Source organism: Vidua chalybeata, chromosome 1, assembly GCF_026979565.1.
Source record: "Vidua chalybeata isolate OUT-0048 chromosome 1, bVidCha1 merged haplotype, whole genome shotgun sequence".
Lineage (NCBI taxonomy): Eukaryota > Metazoa > Chordata > Aves > Passeriformes > Viduidae > Vidua > Vidua chalybeata.
Genome location: NC_071530.1, coordinates 59338324 through 59352047, shown reverse-complemented (window position 1 = coordinate 59352047; position 13724 = coordinate 59338324). Strand labels below are relative to the sequence as shown.

The 13724-nt window shown below is 43.8% G+C and overlaps 1 protein-coding gene across 9 annotated transcripts in view; it reads left to right on the top strand.

The window, feature by feature from the left end:
- The first annotated feature begins 8866 nt into the window (after positions 1–8866).
- The window catches only part of CTDP1 (CTD phosphatase subunit 1), a 109959-nt gene continuing 105101 nt past the window's right edge, over positions 8867–13724 (top strand). For 4 of the 9 annotated variants that reach the window (XR_008434834.1, XR_008434833.1, XM_053964499.1 and 1 more), the window contains exon 1: positions 8867–8950. The gene's annotated coding sequence lies outside the window, so the exon portion shown is untranslated. The remainder of the gene's footprint in view (positions 8951–13724) is intronic. The other 5 variants (XR_008434837.1, XM_053964455.1, XM_053964447.1 and 2 more) reach the window with 2 other exon arrangements.

Below are 13724 nucleotides of genomic sequence, written 5' to 3'. Positions count from 1 at the left end.
TCTTTGATTGTTCATTGTCCTGTCTTCCCCCTTCTTCAGATGTTCTTTTTATCCCTGCTTTGAATAAAAGAAAATGGTGCTTGCCTCACTCTCCTCACCTGGTAATGACTTCTGTCTCCAGCATGTCCTTCCTCAGCAAGCCATCAGACCAAATGACTTTTTTGTTGTCCCTTCAATCAGCAGCTCCATATGATAATTTTTTATTCTGTTTATCTTCTTTGCAGTGCTATGACTTTTTTCTTTGCTTAAAAATCACAATTGACAGCTTCTTTCTTCCCCCCTACATAACTGCTTAGTTTTCTGAACTTTTCCTGATCCACAATAAGCAGGGAAGTATTACATTCAATCCTCTTCTGAACTTGGAATTTATCTGTCCCATTTTGCCTGTGTAGAAGAAACAATATGATTTTTTTCCCCCAGATAGTATATGTTTTTTCTTTGTTGCTCTAAATAAACTTTTTTTTCTTGTTTAAGTAAGAGTTATCTTACTCAGTATTTTCAATATTTGTTCTTCTTAAGAACCATCCTGTGGCACTCTGCTGGAAAAAGACAGTGGAGAAAGGCAAACCCTTCTGGGCTGGGGGAGCACTTCAGCCCCACCACCTGCCAGGGACAGTGCAAAAATTGAGATCTGATAAAAACTTAACTCCTTTTTCTTTTTCTTTTTCTTTTTCTTTTTCTTTTTCTTTTTCCTTCCCCTTCCTCTTCCCCTTTTCCTTCCCCCTCCCCCTTTCTTTCTCTTTTTTTTTTTTTTGGCCTGCCACAATGGGAGGGGCAGGTGAAAGTTGAAAAATTTGGACTCAATAAACCTTTCACACAAGTCTGATAAGAAAAGCAGATGTTTCATTATGACAGGGCTTTTGGGCTGGTTTTCATCTCTATACATTTTCCAGTGTACGTGAGGGGAAAAAAAATTTTCCCAGCTGTACGCTACTAGACAGCAAAGTGTCCTTCTTAATCACCAGTCCCAAAAGCTTGCACAGCACAGGCTGGAAATCACTGCTCTAACATTTTGCAGCCACAAACAGCCTAGGTTATAAAAATTCCCCATCTTGTCTTGTCAATGGCCCAGTCTAGCACTTAAATGAACTTCTGTTGTGACGGCACAGGAAACTCTGTCATCAGCTTCTCTTCTGAAATGAAAATGTTTAGACATGTCTCTCTTCTGCAGAGGAGGAAGGGATTTTAAGTTGTATGCATCCCTGCTAAGGAAAGGGAGAAGTGTTCATTCACGCTTCCAAGTCATGCACTTCAAAATTATGTGGGCTTCAAGATGTGAAGCATGACTGTGAAGGCATCGTGGGAGTAGCCCTAACCTATGTAAATAATGGTTTACTTTACGGCTAAAGACAGCAACCTGTAGGTTTTACAAGGGCAGGACCAAAAGGACACATCTATGCTGGGGTGTATATGGGTAGACAGCCACATACCTGATGATGTGCATGCAGTAATCTCCTGTGAAGCTGATCTGGCATGAGCCAGTCTTGATGCTGCTATACAGAAAAACATCCATGCACTGCTGAACATACACCTGTGCAGACCCATCAGTGCAATACTAACCCCACTCACAGAAAAGGGACTGCGGGGAAAATGAAATGCTAACATTCACAAATGGTTCATTTTTTACATCTTTTTCTTTCAGGTTGCCCAAGAAAAACAAAAATTGAGAAGCTAAATTAGTCTCTGCTATATTTCCACTGAGGAGCACAGAGCTTTGCCAAAGATATTTTCTGGAAAAAAAAATATCCCCTGTTAACAGAGTATGAAGATCACATTTTCAGACACTAAGAGACAGCTGATGGAAAAGCTGGTGATAGTGCAATTTAAACTGCCTGCTAATTGATTATTGCAATGCTAAGAATTTGCATTATCTCCTTTTGAAGGCAATTGACAACATTTCTGATAGTTCAGTGGGAGTGGGGTCAAGCTGCAGATTTGCATTTTATTGTATTCTGTGTGTTAAAAGTCATTCCCTGGGTTGCTTCTGTAAAAGCCAGGGGAAACCCTGGCAGAAGGTTCTTGGCTAAGAATTCAAGAATCTAGAGTAAGGAAAGGATTGCCACAATGGAAACTACCCAAACCTCTTTCACATGGGGTGCTCACATACAGCACAAGCTGCCTGAGTTTCTGATAATAAGCCCTGACAGTTTTTGAGGAAGGTAAAGCTTCCCTTCCTACTGGAATTGCTCAAAATACAGGATGAGGTTATTTAGCTTCTCCAAGTGGAATCTGTCACTGGTTATCACAGTGGATACAATAAGGTGTCTAAGCACAGAAGAGCTGTGAGACCTTTTGTATGCCTCTATATTTTTCATAATATTTAAAAGTGATATCACCTTGCAGACTTCTTGTACTGAGGAATTTATATATAACAGCTATAAACTCCCTGTCACAGGGACTGGCCAATCTGTAACTCCTGAACAACTTTTGCATCACTTCTGAGTAGTTCAGCAACAGCTCTCATTATATCTCTCATTACATCATATAATTGGCAGTGGGGCTGTCTAGCACAAGGGCAGCCGGTCCATCCCCAGCCACAGGGAATGCCAAGAGTGACTTTGCCTAGACACCCTGCGCTGCAGCTGCATGCCTGGGCTTCAGGCTGGAGAAGGGTCCATGGGCCACTGGTGAGCTGCTGTTAAGCGCTGTATGCAAACCACCCCACAGCTCTCCCGAGAGCAGTGAAGTATGGAGTGAGAGCCACGTGGCTCTCCCCCATTTGCAGATCTCTGTAAGCCACTTGGAGATTTTGGGAGGTTGACCACCTTGTACTCCACACCCTCCCAAGAATTACTATGGAACAGGTATTAGTGAGGACTAAGTATGTTGTGACAGGCTTACAGCATCAGTCATCAGTCTGAATAGGAAAACACTCAGCCAAGTCATCTTTAAGAGGCATTATATAATATTATATATAATATAAATTTTGAATTTTCATTACAGCTACAACACATAAAGCAGGGTAGCGTGTCTTTTATTCTAAAAGAAATCTTAGCTAAGCATGTTTCAACCTTAAGTAACTACACTGCAGATTATCTTGTTTATCTTCTTGGAAGTCAGCTGTATTTTTACAATGTATGTATTTTTAAAAATCGATTATTTTCAAGAAGTGCTTTGCCACAAGACTGTATCTACCACCCCCGTGCTTTCACCCAACAGTTCTGTGAAGCTGATATCTACACCATATGCTTTTGTTCATGCTATGTATTCAAATACAAAGGCGTGGTTAAATTCTGATGTTCTTTTTGAGGGTAAGACTGGGAAAAACATCTGCCTCTTGATGGAAGCCATCTGGTATATCCAGACATGAAGTCAAGCATCCTAACACAGTGTGCTCCTTAGGATTCTACTAGTTAATAGAATTACAGATTCTTCCCCTAATGCTCTCATCACATGCCATCTCAGGGATTTTCCCTTGCACCTACCTAGGATTGATTGGTGCAATTATTTTATAAACTTTTGTCTCAGGTCAATCAAAATACCAAGAAACAATAATAATTATTATGCAGATTTCTGTTGTTATTCTCCCATCTGAGCTGCTCATCTACAGAATTACAGATGCAGAGAAAATCACAAAATAGTTACAAAATATTGTGGAAGGAGGGGCTGCAGAGACTTCCTGAGGTCAGCAGTACTGCAGAAGCTGCAGCACACCTTTAGTTTGTTCCAGAGATTGGTAAGGGGAGGTGAGCTCTTCTCACTTCGTCCCTCACTCAAAGTGTCAGAATTCAGTCACTCCATCAAAGCCACCAGTGAGGGATCAAATATTATCTATCCTTACCCCTCCAAGGAGATCTGGTAAGACAGATACGAAATTGAAACATATAAAAGCTGTGTGGTAGGCCAGCTTTCAAGAAAACAGCAGGTGTTAAAGCTGCATGACCTTAAATGCGTGTCTTTGAGTGAGGGGAATTAGCAGGCAAAAGGGAAACAGAGTAACCATCAGTTTGAGATATGTGTAGGGCAAACAAAGTCAGATCATTTTTGTGCCATGGTTCTGCTCTGTTGCCAAGACTATCTTCTCCACATACAATAATGGGACATTCAGTACCAACAAAATTTGTTTACCTGAGCTAATCTTCAAACACAAGGCAAGATTACACTCAGGGAATCTGGATAAAATTGACAGTCTTTCCTGATTTTCTTAAAGAGGTTATTCCCTAGGGCAGAAATGGAAAAAGAAACCAAAAACCAAAGATGACTATAAATATGAATATGAAGCTTGCCCCTGGTGCTTCATGCTGTGCTAGGAGTGTCCTGTCACTACTTTCCCACTCACTGCTGCTTTGCCCAGAGGACAATACTAGGAACAATATTAACATCTTCATTAATGACCTTGACCATGGTGCAGAATGCACATTCGGCAAGTCTGCAGGTCATACCAAGCTGGGAAAAGTGGGTGACAGGCTAAATGGCTGTGCTGCCATCCAGAGTGACTTTGACTCCCTGGAGAAATGGACAGAGAGGAACCTCATGAAGTTCAAGAAAAGGAAATGCCATGTCCTACCTGTGGGGAGGAACAACCCTAGGCACCTGGACAGGCTGGACGCCAAGTGTCTGGAAAGCAGCTCTGCAGTGAAGGCCCTGAGGACCCTGATGAACACCAAGCTCCCCTTGAATCAGCAAATGTAAACTTTACAGCAAAGAAGACAACAGCATTCCATGCTGCACTAGAAAGAGCACTGCCAATAGGTTTAAGGGAGGTGATCCTTCCCCTACACTCAGCACTGGTGACACCACATTGGATGTGCTGGGTCCAGTGTAAAAGAGGCATGGACATACTGGAACAACAGGAGCAAAGGGAGCAAACACTATTAAAATGCTTGGAGCATCTGTCACGTGAGAAGAGGCTGAGAGAGCTGGGATGTTTCAGCTTGGAGAACAGAATGCTCCAGAGGGATTTTACCAATCTGTATAAACATTTGATAGAGATGGGGGAGGGTTGATAAAGAAGACAGACTCTTGTCAGTGGTGCCCTGTAAAAGGACAGGAGGCAATTGGCATGAACAGAAGCACACAATATTCCACTTCAATACAAGAAAAAGCTTTTTTCACTGTAAGGTTGGTTGTACACTTGCACAGGTTGCTCAGAGAGGCTCTAGAGCCTCCATCCTTGGAGACAGTCAAAGCCCAATTGGACGTGACCCTGAGCAACCTGCTAGTTGTCCCTGCTTTGACATGGGGAGCTAGGACTAGATGATCTCCAAAGGTCCATTCCCACCTCAACTATTATTTCAGCCTTTCCTTGACTATTATGACTACCAGTCTTGATGGAACTGGATTTTGCAAAATTTAGAAGTCTAAAAAGTTTTAATAGTGAAATTCCTGATGAATTCTCCTGCTCCTTGAGACTATCTTTTTTCCTTTGCACTCTCGAGGCAGTCATCAGCCTGCTGTCCCTGAGCAAAATAATATCAATCCACTCTACAAAAGAAAGAAGGTTGGGTGTGAGCTAAAAACTCTGAGATGAGAGTTGAGGAGAAATGCTGCAAGTCAGCACTTCTTGGTAGAGTTTGAAGGTGGTGTCATCAGAGCACACATGGGGGTTCAAAGTCCAGTTTTCATGTGCAACAGGACATGGGCATATTGCTTCAGTGCTGGTTATTTTTATTTTCATTTCAGATTTTCAGATTTTATTTATTTCAGATTATGAAAGAGCAAATAAAGCAACACAAGTAGTAGAGAGATGGAATACTATGCAAAAAGTACTCACCTTTTATGAAGTAGCTTTACCACATACGCAGGGCAGCATGAAAAGAACATTAAGAATAATACACAATACGTCATTATGTCTGTGTACAAGGAGCTGATAAAAAAAGCACAGCAACTTTCACTCCAAAATTTCCCAGTCTCTGGTTGTTGGTGATGGTGGCTGCCTCACAACCCAAGCTCAATGATGTTCATAGCAATGTCTTGCAGGTCCAGTTCCCAACCAGTCCACACTGGTCTTGTTTTAAGGTCTCTTTTAACTAATGTTAAGAGGGAAAAACTCAGGAGTACGTACTGTTTAGAGACTGCCTATAGACTGTATGCTAACAGGCTTTTCCCTGTTAAGGAAACTTCCCTGTCCATCCATCCAGGAGCCACTCTGGCATCACCTAATCTGGGACCAAGGCCCCTTTGGCAGATACATCTCCCATACTCCCAGTCAGACCAGGTTTCCTTATGGGCTCAATCCCACGTTTCCCTTAGCAGAATCTCAGGCATCCTGATCCTTAAAATAATTTAATCATGGTGCAATAGCAAAATAACAGCTCAAGGTGGGTGCTGTTAAGGAGAAACAAAGGAAACCCTGGGTTTTTATACCCTCTAAGTTCAAGTATGGAAAAGTCTAGAGTCACCAGCTCCTCCTGTGTCTCTAGGTTGCCCAGGTCCCTGGGTGGGCTACAGGTCTTCAGGCCCTTTGTTATGCAAAGGGTTGTCAGGTAATGGCCTTTCACCTTGGGCTCAGGCTCATACCTGCAGCTCATACTGCACCTGCATATTGAGCTATGGGCACTAAATGTATTCCTCAACATCCCTACCAAAATCCTATCTGCTAGCAAGCCAGTCACCCTCTGGAAAAGACTTCTTGTGGAAGCCCCTGGTATCTGCTGCTCTGAGCTCTTAGGTCAAGTTAATTCAGGAAACACCAACAAGGTAAAAAGATTTGGTGCACTTGCTACATAAGCGCTAGAGATGCTGAGGTAGTCGAGCATTCTCATGGAAGCATCTCATTGCTCCATAGCAGGCTGCACAAATCTTGGCACATGGCACAAGGCCTCCATCCTTGGCATGTGGCTGAAGAGATAAAAGTACCCTGCCATGTGGCTGCCATGGGTGGGAAGCATGTCCATGGCACCTTTTGGTGGGGAACACATGCCTTTGGGGACATCTCTGACCTCAGCTCTAGTCAGCCCTGCTGGCCTGTGGAGGATAGCATGAGTGACCCTGTTAGGCTGTGCCTTTGCAGGGCCATGTCCATGTCCAAGCTCCTCCATGGATATGTCCACATCCAAATTCCTCTCTGTCAGACATCCCTATTCCTCCTCCCTGCCCTGCCAGTGTACTGCAGTGTGGAGCCAGTGCCACAGAGAGGTGGTTGCTCTGCCAGGCAAGGATGCTCTCCTTTTCCACCTGCCCTCTGACCCAGGGGAGACCTGGAGAGTGCTGCAGAGCTTCCACAGGCTCATCAGGTTGCAGGCCTTGGGCAGCATCAGCACAGAGCAGAGTGAGATGACTGTCCAAATGTGCTCTGCAAAGGTGCAGCCTCACCTGTGTGCAGTTTTGGGCACCACAAAATAAACAATATATACAGCTCTTAGAGAGTGTCCAAAGGAGGTCCACAAGGATGGTGAAGGGTCTTGAGGGGAAGCTGTATGAAGAGCAGCTAAGGTCACTTAGTCTGTTCAGCCTGGAGGAGACTGAGTGGGGACTCAGTCCACAGCTTCCTCACAACACAAAGACGAGGGGCAGGCACTGATCTCTTCTCTGTGGTGACCAGTGACAGGACCCAAGGAACTGGCCTGAAACTGTGTCAGCGGAGGTTTAGATTGGTGCCCTGGATTTTGCCAGGGTAGAGTTACCTTTATTCACAGTGGCTGGAATGGGACTGTGTTTTAGATTTGTGCTGAGCACGGGGCTGATAGAGATTTTTTTTTTTTTTTAATTGCTGAGCAGGACTTGCACAGAGCCAAGGCCTTTTCTGCCTTCCATACTGCCATGCTGGCAATGAATGTGGGGGTGCTTGGGAGGTTGGGAGGAGACACAGCCAGGACAGGTGACTCCAACTGACCAGAGGGATATTCCAGACCACATGACATCATGGTCTGTAAATAAAGTGGAGGGAGGAAGGAGGAAGGATGGAGTGACGGTGTTTGTATTCCCAACCTGTTACATGTGATGAGGCCCTGCTCTCCTGGGGATGGCTGAACACCTACCTGCCCATGGGAAGCAGTGAATCAATTCCTTGTTTTGCTTTGTTTGTGCACATGGCTTTTGGTTTTCCTATTAAACTGTCTTTATTTTAACCCACGAGTTTTCCAGCTTTTAACCTTCCAAGTCTCTCCCCAGTTCCTCTGGTAGGGCAGTGAGAAAGTGGTTGTGTAGAGTGTGGCTGCTGGCTGGGTCTAAACCAAGGGAGTTGGATAACAGGAAAATAAAAAGTTCATCAGAGGACGGCTGACCACTGGTACAGGATCCCCAAGAAAGTGGTCACAGCACCAAGCCTGACAGAGTTCAAGAAAGACTCGGACAACGCTCTCAAGCACATGATGTAATTCTAGGGGTGTTCTGTGCGCCACAAGTCGGACTTGACGATCCCCGCGGGTCCGAACTCGGGATATTCTCCAATTCCGATTCCGTGACGCCACTCAGGGCCGGCGGGCGGGGTCGCGGGGGCTGCCGGGAGCTGTAGTTTCTCCCCGCGCCGCCCCGCGGGCTGGGCCGCTCGCGCCTGTGCCTTTAAGCGCGGCCGGACGCGAGGCACGGCGCCTGCGCGGAGCCACCGTGAACCCGCCACCGTCGGCACCACCGGTGACTATCGGGGCGCCCCGTACCCCCCCCGCCTCCCCCCGGCGGCGGCGCCAGCGCCAGCGCCACGTCTGGCCGCACTGCCGGGCACCTCCGACCCGCCCTCGGCCAGGGCGATGGAGGAGCGGCCGGAGCGGGGCGGCGGAGTCGGCGCGGAAGGCCCGGCGTCGGTGGCGGAGATCCGCACTCCCGGCCCGCGGCCGCTGCGTCTGCTGGAGTGGAAGGTGTCGGTGGGGGCGGCGGTGCAGATCGGGTCGGTGCTGGCGCTCTGCGCCCCGCTGCCGCCCGCCCAGCGCCCCGCCGCCGCCCCGCTGCCGCTCGCCGCCAGCGGCGCCTCCGCCCGCCCGCAGCGCGGCGGCCCCGAGCGCAGGCTGCGCGCGGAGCGGCCCGGAGTGGTGCGCGAGCTCTGCGCGCGGCCCGGCCAGGTCATTGCGCCTGGGTGAGTGTGGGCCGGGGGCGGCGAGGGCGGCCTTGGCGGGAGGTGGATTTCGCGCTTCTTCCGAGGGGGCCGGGCCAGACTCTGCTCACGAAGGCCCTTCCTCCGGGGCTATGTGCAGGGAAGCTGCCGTGCGAGGAGAAGGAGGAGGAAGCGACCAGGGAGGTGCCGAGGGATCGTGGTCCACTACCCGTGGTGTTTCAGAGCTGAGCCCTTCGGTGTGAGTGAGCTGTGTCTCAGAGAGCGCTGCGTCCCTCCTGCTGTGTCGGGGTTCTCTAAGCACTGCGCTTACTGGAAACACTACTTGGAAATCACAAAATCACAGAATGAGTTAGGTTGAAAGGGACCACAGTGGTCCGACCTCGCTGCTCACGCAGGGTTGCCCTGCGGCATGTTGAACGGGATTACATTCAGCTGGTTCTGGGATAGCTACAGTGAGGGAGGCTCCACAGTCTGGGGAACCTCTTCTAGTGTACAGTCACCAGCACAATAAAAAAGTTGTTCCCCGTGTTCAGGTGGAACTTCCTGTGCATCAGTTTCTGCCTACTGCCTCTTCTCCTAATATACTTATCTTAGCTTGGCGGTTAGGTTGGTGCAAAACTCGGGGAGTAAACAGATCATTCTGTGCTCCATAGAAGGGATTTTAATGGGAAACAACAGTGCAGCGAGGCATTTTAAAATTATTAAGTACCTTATGCGTAATATTGGCAGTCTAAATGTTTTTAATACTGTCGATATTTTAATGCATAAGACTTCACAAATACAGTCAAGATTTTTATCTTTTAGAAGAGCAAGGGACTAAAAAATACTTTTTTTCCCTATAGTTTAGTATGAGTTTGTCTTGATAAAGCTGAATGTTTGTTGACTTTTAAATTCTTAATGCCTGATAGATAGGGGGCGCTCAGATTTCTAGGTTAAGTTGGGCGAATAGCCTGCTACCCTGTACTTTAAGCAGATTTATTCTTTCTCAGCAGGAAACCAGTTAAACAATCTACTTCCTCTGTTTTATGACAGCAAGCTATTTACTTTGATTGCAGTTTTCTTGATTTTTAGGTGGGAGCAGCTAGGCCTAAACTTTCTTGATTGAAATTCACTAGTATATGCAAAACATATGTGTATGAGGGTGCTCTGAAAGGTTCAAGAAAAAACCAGTCTGATGCATTTTTATATCAGTCAGTCATATAATGCGCTACTAAGGAGGTGCAAGCTGTGTGTTTCTTGCTATAGAGATACATCTTTCTGAGATAAGATGGTGGCTTTCCTTTTGTGCTGCATCAGCATTCTGCTCTTGCATCTGGTGCAGCATGGGCAATCTTTAATACTGATGTAGACCAAAGGTACTGTCAATGCTAAGTCAGACTAAAAAAGGTCTTTAAAGTACAGGCTGAAATTTTAAACTGCCATATGCATGATGAAATTCATGTTGCTAGCACTGAATAAAAGGGGAGATAATTTTATCTAGGTTTTTCATTGTGTTAGCTAAGCACTTGGAAGGAAAACCAAACTAGAAATATTCAAAGTGAGAAATATAATCAATTTAAAGTAGTCTGAGTCTGCTGCTGATTTAGCAGCATTTTAGTTTTAGCTTTGCTCAATGTTAACTTCATGGACTGGAATGCACCAATTTTTATACATTGTTCTTACTGGATTTGTCTTGTCATGAGTCACTTGATTATAATTAGCAAGTCCTTACTTTGAGACAATTAGAAAAGAAATGGTATTCTTTATTACCGTTGTTCTTGGCTTCTGGAATATATATATCTTACACAACTGAAAGACTATTTGATATTGACCATTGCTAGGCATTACGCTTCTGGAATTCTGACTTTTCAGTCAGGTTCCTCTGTTGCTTGTTGCTGTGGTATTTACTGGGTGAGTACAAGGGAGAAGTTCAAGTGAAGAGGCAGAATAAGCATGACCCTAAGGGTAGTAGAACTGGTCAGTAATTGAAGACATAACTGCATTTCTTTGGTCACTTAAAAGTTTTTTTTGGCGAACATTTCATCTCTTGCCTGTGGCTTCCCATTTTGTGGAATTGAAATAGTAACGTTTCACTAACAATATTTCAATATGTGTTAATATTTTGCATTATTAAAACACCGGTGTGATTAAAGTAAGTAACATAGCTGAAAGTTATTAATCATCTGCAGAATATGCCCTTTTTGTAATCCAAACTATTCAGAATGGTAGGTGCCATGCTGCCTTTAGAAAAATGAACTTGGTTGATTTAGTACTTAGAGATAGATAGAATTCTATCTATCTCTAAGATACTTGCAAGTATTTTTCAAACCCTGAAACACTGTAGAAGTACTGTTTCTATTCAAAATATTTTTCCTTTTCATTAGAAAATGAGAACATAAGTTGATCAAACCTTTTTATTTGAAGATAAACTATATAAGTGGCTGAGTTTTCTTCTTTGTCAGTTAGGTCATAATATTTCTGTAAATAAAGACATTGTTTAGCAAAAGTCTCTCCCAATTAAGAAGGTATTTATAATTTTTGATTATTTTTCTTTTATTTCAAGTGTGAGATGAAACCTTTTGCTGCGTGAAAGTTATTCTGCACATTTATGGCACTTAATTTTTTGTAGTGTTATTACTCACTTTTTAGTATTGACAGGGGTGCAAACTTTCCTCAGGGAAGAGCCCAAGGCATGCAGGCAGTAGGTAGCTTTTGCTTATTCTTGCAGTGGTAGGCTTGCACCATATGTCAGACTGAAACTTGAGAGAAAAGGTGTCTAACCTTTTAGGACTGTAAATGACAAGGAGTACAGAAAGGCCTTTGATGTTAATGAAGCGTAATTTTGACGGGTAGCAGGAGCAACAAATAAAATGTCAAAAATCCTGTACTGCTCTGTGTATTATTAGTGCCAGTTACCCATCAGGGTTAATCATTCTGAAGCTGCTACAGGTATGGCAGGATTCTGGGTTGGGTCAGTATTAATGCTTTATGCAAATATTTACATAAGTATTTCTAATATAAAATGATTGCCCTACTGATGGGACAGACTATTGCAAGGGTCTTGTTTGGTTCACATTAGAAGAGCCTTCTGAAATATTTATTACCTATATATTTAACCTGGGTATCTTTGTGTCTTACCACATAATTTTAATAGTGAAAAATCACATTATTCTACAGAGTATATTTGTGTTGTAATAAAAATCTTCTTTAAACTGTCTGGATCCTAGTGAAGCAAAACTTGTCATTTTTTGGTTTTGGAGAAGATAGCAGGAAAGAGGTGGGGGTTTGTTCTCTAAAACTGTAGATTTTTGTGGCATTGCTTGGTATTTTTTTGTGCCAGAAACTTGATTATATATTTTTAAAATAATACTTTCTTTTGGTTATTGAATGTCACATAGGCTCAAGGCCTAGTTTATTGTCCAGTTGAGGCCAAGGTCCCAGTACCATGTATCTTACAGTCTTCCAAGGGGAAAAAAAAGCTAATAAATTGCAGTTTATTTTAAAGTGGTGACGCTTTTAACAAACTACAGGAAAAAGCACCTTGCTGTTTGTTAGACACAAATGTTTTCATAATATCTTGGCAAATATTTAATCAAGTTATGACTAAAAAAAAACCTTCAGTGCCAAACATTGAGGATTGTTGAATAATACTTAACAATCCTAACTTACTGTATCGCTTGTCTAATTCCTTTTTATGCCTGAATTCATCCCATTATTTTTATAGTAAGTTTCAGTATGTATCTTTCTGACTTGCGTCTCTTTTTTTTTAAATTTTCCCCCACTCCTTTCTGCCATATACTGTGATACCAAGAAACATTAAAAGAAGGCTATCTCTCTGGTGTTTGGTTGAGCTGGATAGTGAAAAAGATGCAAGTTCTAAATGAGGGCTTTTGTCTTTCATTGCCTTCTCTTTCACCTATTCCTAGGCACCTAACAAGTTGGAAGCTCATAAGATTGTTCATTTTACTGAATGGTAGAGGACGAAGTTCCTTTTCTTTACATGGCCATGATTTCACAAAACTTGTAGGAGCTTCTTTATCTAAGAGGATCAAGCTGCTCAGTCAGGTTTGGCTGGAAACAGGCATCAGGCTTGGAATTTACCAGTAGTGTGGTTGTAGCAGCCTTGTGTATGCAGTTTTTCTCAGTGTGGCTTTCTTAGACCATGGTTTCCTGGTTGCTTCATGCTAATATGAGAGTTGGTTGGAAGTGATGCTCAAACTTGAGTGCCTTCAGCTTGCATTGAGTAGAGTGTTGGAAATCATATAGTCAAAGATGGCTTGTTTCTCATCCTTCCTGCCCAGTCTCTTATAAAATGAAGCCATAGTAATCAATTCCCTTATTTTGTTCAGTTGCTTCAACAGGAGTGTGGTGTAGGGAAAGGGGGAGTAATTTATCCTTTCAGCAGTAGCCCATAGATAGGTCAGATGAAAGTGATTGTGTAAATGCTAGTAGACTCATCAAGGGAATAAATGACATGTCAACACTGGGGAATAACATTTTTGAGGTTGTGTATGTTCCACTCAGCATTTTGTGTGATAGTCTTTAGTAACATTCTTATCCTTACAAGGTTTCTCACAAACCAGGGAATTTTCTGCTCTCTTAGTTTGTACTATGAGTTGCTCATCTTACTTGTGCTCAAGGACTTTTTGCTGTGTGTGAATCTATGGGCCAGCAGACAGAATGAGATAGCTCATGGTACTGTTTTATCCATCCTGTTGTAGAATTACAAGCTGGTTATAGCAGTTTTTAAAAAACATTGGTTTGTAGATGTTTGTGCTGGAAATAGATTGTAGTTTTACCCCAACAGTAATGGATT